The sequence below is a fragment of the Sorghum bicolor genome, chromosome 4 (genome assembly GCF_000003195.3).
Source record: "Sorghum bicolor cultivar BTx623 chromosome 4, Sorghum_bicolor_NCBIv3, whole genome shotgun sequence".
NCBI lineage: Eukaryota > Viridiplantae > Streptophyta > Magnoliopsida > Poales > Poaceae > Sorghum > Sorghum bicolor.
Window position 1 is genome coordinate 25,560,744 of NC_012873.2, and position 6,486 is coordinate 25,567,229.

The following is a 6,486-nucleotide window of genomic DNA, read 5'->3' on the forward strand; positions in this document are numbered from 1 at the left end:
AGTAAATGAAATGGGAATGGCATGGAAAGACAAGTTACCCGATGCACTCTGGGCATACCGGACAGCATACAAGACCCCAATTGGAATGTCCCCATACCAATTGGTGTACGGAAAAACTTGCCACCTACCTGTTGAACTAGAGTTCAAAGCACACTAGGCCATAAGGAGATGGAATATGGACCTAGATGTTGCTGTAGATCATAGAAGAATGCAACTATCAGAATTGGAAGAATGGCGAGAGAAAGCATATCACAATTTGAAGATCTACAAAGAAAGAGTTAAAAGGTGGCATGACAAGAGAATCAAGAAGAAGGAGTTCACACCCGGAGATAAGGTATTACTTTTTAATTCCAGGGTGAAGCTTTTTGGGCATGGAAAACTCCGGAGTAAGTGGGAAGGACCATCAAAATGACGGAGCTATCACACTTCAAAATGACAAAGGTACGTTATTCAAGGTAAATGGTCAACGTCTTAAATTATTTTTAGAGCCCAATAAAGAATTAGAAGAAATAGACATAGTCCATTTTTACCTTCCCATGGAGAATTAGAGCCCAACACTTTTAATCTGACATTTTTGGGTCATACATATATTTTCCTAAAAAGTTTTGCATCTAGAAACACGCTCGAGGAAGCGGGACCACAGAGGAGCCAGAGAGAGGGCGGGCGTCCTGATCAAGTGGGTAGGCACCCAGCTCCTGACCCCTCTCGGTCCGATTTCCTCCGTTATGGAAAACACACTTATGGTAATCCGAATAATCCCTCAGATGGAAAGTTTCTCATGCACATCGACGGTTGCAACCCGAACAACCCCTAGAGGCACTTTTTGACCCCTATATAAACAGACCCCTGACATCAGTTTTCAAACACCAATCCACCCAAGCCTTCTCTTCTTTTTCAATGAGAGCTTGATTAGCCCCTCGCTGCTCCAATGGCCGAGAAGTTCCACGATGATTGGGAAGTCGTCCCCTTCAACCTCAACATGGAGCCTGCGGAAGACCCCGACGCCGGTGCTCTCGTCCCGGCCAACACAGAGCGACAGCTAGAAGCTATGCCATTATACCAACACAGCTCCGCCCAATCCTACCATGCTCAACCAGTTCTCACCACACCACCACAACCCCTACTTCTCAAGGGATCATCATCCAAGACGAAGACCACCATCAAGGTGCCAACCGGCATGAGGATCCTTCCTCCTAGACCCAATGAGAGGGTCGTTGAAGTCAAGACTAACCGGAGCAGCGAGATCAGCAGCATTCGCTACACTACGGAGGAGGAAAGGCCTTACTTCGAAGGGATTAGAGCAGCCAAAGTCCGTTTCATCCCTCCAAAGGCAGCCCCGAAGCATGTTCTCAATGCTTTTGAGACACCTCCTAAGCGTCGCAAGACTATAGTAGATATTGATGAGGACGTTCGCAGGCTAGACAGAGTTATCATAGACCTCCAGTCCTCAGTTAACTCCATCACTAGGCAGCTCTCTAACCACAACACTGTTATACTAGGCCTTAGGCATGATATTGCTAGTACCAATAAGAAGATCAAGGAATTAGAGCGCCGCTAAGTTATCTAGATTAGATCTCGAGGCAATGCATCTTAGTTATCTATCTTTAAATTCGGTTTAGAATTTACTATTATCATCAGTTTGCTACTAGTCATTTGTAATAAATGCCTCAAGATTAATAAAGAGTATTATTATTATTGTCTTGTGTGTCTCTACTTTATTTTTGTGCAAGAAAGCAGAAAACAAGTATGGGGGAGATCCCTCGACATGCCAAACACACTTCGACTACACCACTCCACGATTCAAGTACACACTATGCACACTTTACACATACACATATCTTGGATTATCCAGAATACTGTTTCCGACATGATAAATTAAAAAGATTAAAATTTTCATAGTCATGATTAATCTCACTCTGTGATATTTCTTGAAACTTGCAATTATTGAAAAAATCATTTTAAATACCCTATGTTACTTAAGTCAATATGGAATGTGAGATGGTAGAGTATGAGCTTCTTATCCTTGATATCATTGTTGTTTGGAGAATTTATTTCAAAATCTTCAAAATTCTAGCTACCATCCTCAGTGTTTTACAAGCCTACTAAAACTGAAAATATTAAATATGATTATAAAAGCTATCTACTCTGTATTGAGTTTATTCAAAATGAGTTAGACCCTTGTTGAGAGATTTATCATGCTCCTAAGATCAAGACATTTGTTCAGAAAGATTCACTCTTCTGAAGTATTATTGCATTAGAGGCATGGGCTATGCAAAAATAAGGATATTTCGAGGAAATAAAAAGGAGCAAGTGCTCGATAACCTCGCAGAAAAAATGGACAAGTGTCCAGCAGTAGAATTAGGGGTACCTCGGTATCCACTTTAAAAAATGAATAGAAAAAAAGAGAAAAAAAAGAAAATGATAGCCCATGGTTCCTCTAATAAGCAATATGCCAGCAAGAGTTGACAAAGATTTTAATTTCGAACGTCTTTGATCTAAGAGTATGGCATTCCTCTCCTCGGACCCCGTTTTGATCAGACAATAAATGCAAGCTATGTATGCTTGAGAATTTTTGCAACTTAAAACAGCCTCAGTGAGATATATAAAAGATAATGAGTGATCTGAGAGAACCTATGAGGATAAAAGGTATGCTAACTTTCTTTTCAAAAATATACAAAAACTCCAAGTGACAGGATTGAGAAGAAAGGACCTCTACTCTTCACCATATACTTCCCTGACTATAGTACATAGTGGATTTTACACCCTGTAGGTATGAAGAGAATGTTTTAAAATGTTTTACACCACATAATGTTCTTAACCATCCTTTTCTCGAGGACGAGTAAAAGCCTAAGTATGGGGGTATTTGTTGACGGTTCTTAAGTATCAATTTTAATTATCAAATAAACAAGAGAAAGGACCAATATGCAACCAACACCTAGAATTAGGGTTTGATCTGACAGAATTCCACGAGTTTTCTTGTTTATCTGTTTCTGCAGGGGGTTATCAGGAAATAAGGAAGAAAGGCCCACATGTGGGGACTACATAGAGATATCAACGCACCGCGTAATTTTCTACCATCTAGAAGACTCCAGAAGCCACGGGAAGGAAGCGGAGGCCGAACGGGGCCAGGCACTGGGCGCCCGCCCCCCTCTGGGCTTGGTTCGGGACTCTTTTCGCGGACGACGCTCCACCGACCTAAAGGATCAAGGATAACAGTCCAATCAATGTCGGTTTGATCCAACGGCTCATGTTCACCTGAGGGGACTATAAAACCAGACCCCATGGCCCCTGGAGGAGACAAGTTCATCATAGAGTTGAGAGGAGCCCTCGAAGGAAAACCTCTTCTCTAAATAAAATTTCTTTTTAGGCTTAGCAACCAATGTAAGTAGAAATAGATCTTCTAGTTTCTACTAGATTGAGAGAGATAGAGTGGAGGTGTAGATCGGAGTAAGCCCGGCCTTTCGGTGTCTACTCCGCGCTTGTACCTGCGGGATCAAGTTCTCCTAACCCGAAGCTTGCTCCTAGGATTCTTTAGTATTTCAACTTCTAAATTCTAGTAAGTTCTTGTGTTATTGTTCTTTTGGTTTATGAGTTTACTTTAACCTCTTCGCGTAGAGTTTAGAGTAATCATCTCTAGCGTAGACGTGGTGTTTAGGCTAGGATACTCAAAGATATTCCTTGACTAGCTAGACCGTGGTAGTAGCGAGGAACGTGACAATTCCGAGTTACCTTTGCAGACCATATCTCGTTAGTAGGAAGGATAGGGTTTATTGGTGTGGGTTGAAAATCCTCTGTGGTGTGTAGATTCTGTTAGCCTCCCCAACAGAACAGTAGATCATCCTTACCAAGGTTAGAAGGAGATTACGGTTGTATACTTCTCTATTTATTACTCACATCAAGAAACATTCTTTGTAGCCTAAAGGGTTAGTAGTAATAGACCAGGTTAGTCAGATGCACTCTTTCTCCTAGTGGTAAAAAAAATAAATATGATACTCTGGATAACCTCCCGAGTGAAGTGCTCACCGATATCCGTGTGCTTGCGGATCAATTCCTTATTGCGTTCCCAAATATCAACAATCTCCAGACCCTTGCGAACCGAGTGACCCCCTTTTCTCCACGGCGGAGCCACCGGAAATGGCTTGCCGTCGACCATGGCGGCTCGGCAGTGGTGCTCGGCATTACGCTAGAGCTCTCAGTCTGGTAGAGCGCGACCTAGGGTTTCCTACAGCACCAGTGAACTATGGTGAAGCTTCCTAGGTAGGTGATTAGGCTTGAAACGGTGCAGAATGAGCTGGCCACGAGAGAGCCGAACTCCGGCGGAAACACGGCGGCGCTGGGCGTCGTGTCCGGTGACGGTGAGCGTGGTAGAGCATCCACCAAGTGGCGCAAACATTCGCTAAGGACCTAAGCTACCTCTAGGACCTGACCAGAGAAGACGAGAGGCTCCGAGGAGCTCAGCATTGAGTTCACCGGAGAAGAAGGTCACGGTGACCCGATTTGGGGGAAGTTGGAAATGTCGGCTCACCGGAGAGTTTCACGGCGACTTTGCGGGTGGAGGATGGAGAGCGGGTCACGGCGGAGCTGTGGGCGAGTTTTGGTGGGCAGCAACGCAGTGAGGAGCGCGTTTGAGCTCACCGGAGTGAGCTCGCGACGGTGAGCTCGCTGCGGCCGCTTTTCTGGCGTGAGAGCGAGAGGGAGGAGAGAATGGACGCGTCCACTGCGTCCGGGGTGTCGCCGTGGAGGTCATGCGCGCGCTGGGAGCTGACGAGCGGGGCCAGAGATGATGTTCGGGCGCCAAATGTCGCCGATGTTCTGTCGCCGGTCGGCCACGTCGACGAGCTCGGTTCCGATTCAGACATGGTGATGGTCGTCTGACAGAGCGACTTCGACAGCGATTATCTCCCAAACCAAGACAAATTAGGAGATGGTGTAGTTAACAAAGATGGAGTACTAGCTGAGTTCTACAACATTGTCAACTGGAGAAAGATCCAGATCAGGGTGGATTGAGAGATATGAAGCTCCCAAAATTGATCGAGCAAACTGGTGGCGCCAGGACTTAGCCAAATTTGGCTAAGTGCTAAAACAGCACCCAAAACTGCCTTGCAAGCACTTTTTGAGCATGATGTGGTCATTTTCATGAGATGGCCATAAAACAACTTTTGTTCCTTATAAAATTTGCTACAACTTTTCTGTAGGAAGTTTTGACATGCAAACAATTTATGAAACACTTTATAAAAGCTTAAACAAAAGGGTTTCTAGGGCCTATTCATGGAAGTATGACTTAAGTACTTAATTTGGAGAAGTGATCAACATGAACATTGGTCCTAAGGTTGAGTTAAGCATAGATAAACTAATTACCAAGGCATAGCACACAAGTATGAGCATGGTACAAACAAACACAAGCATAGGAGGCATAATTAAGCAAGTTAAATCACATTTTTGCATAAAATGACATGACCCAAGGTAAATGATGATCATGATATGCTTGAGTAGATGATGATGCTCATGTTATGCATGTGATTGATGCAACCATAACACTGGGGTGTTACAGCCCTTCGCCCTTACCAAAATCCCATCTTGAGATTTGGAAGCTTACTGATTTTCGAAGAAGGTTTTATAAACTTCTTTTAAATAGTCCTCCGTTTCCCAAGTGGCATCTTCCTCCCCGTGGTTGCTCCACAACACCTTGTAGAACTTAACCACACGATTACGAGTCACCCGTTCCTTGCGGTCAAGAACCGCTACAGGTTTCTCCTCGTTCACCAAGTCAGATTTCAACTTGATATCCCGAACTTCCACTCGTTCTTCCGGAACACGAAGGCACTTCTTCAATTGTGATACATGAAATACAGGAAAAATAGCTCGAAGCTCATCCAGTACTTGAACTTTGTATGTTACGTTCCCTTTCTTCTCAAGAATCGGATAAGGCCCCACGTAACGAGGTGCAAGCTTTCGCTTGACTCCGAACCTTTGTACGCCTTTCATCGGAGACACCTTGATATACGCATGGTCACCGACTGCAAACTCAATCGGCTTCCTTCTCTTATCAGCATAGCTTTTCTAACGAGCTTGAGCAGCTTCCAGATGATGCTGGATGGTACGGACTTGCTGCTCCGCTTCGTTCACGAAATCGATGCCATAATACCTTCGTTCCCCGGATTCCACCCAATTCAACGGGGTTCGACATTTTCGACCGTACAGGGCTTCAAATGGAGCCATCTTGATGCTCTCTTGGTAACTATTGTTATAAGAGAACTCAGCTAACGGCAGCCACTTTACCCAAGAACCCTTTGAAGAGAGAGCACATGCCCTCAACATGTCTTCTAGGATTTGGTTGACCCGTTCAGTTTGGCCGACCGTTTGGGGATGATATGCTGAACTACGAACCAAGTGAGTACCAATCTGCTCATGGAGACACTCCCAAAAATGGGCAGTGAACTGTGGTCCATGGTTTGAGATGATAGTTTGAGGCACACCATACTGATG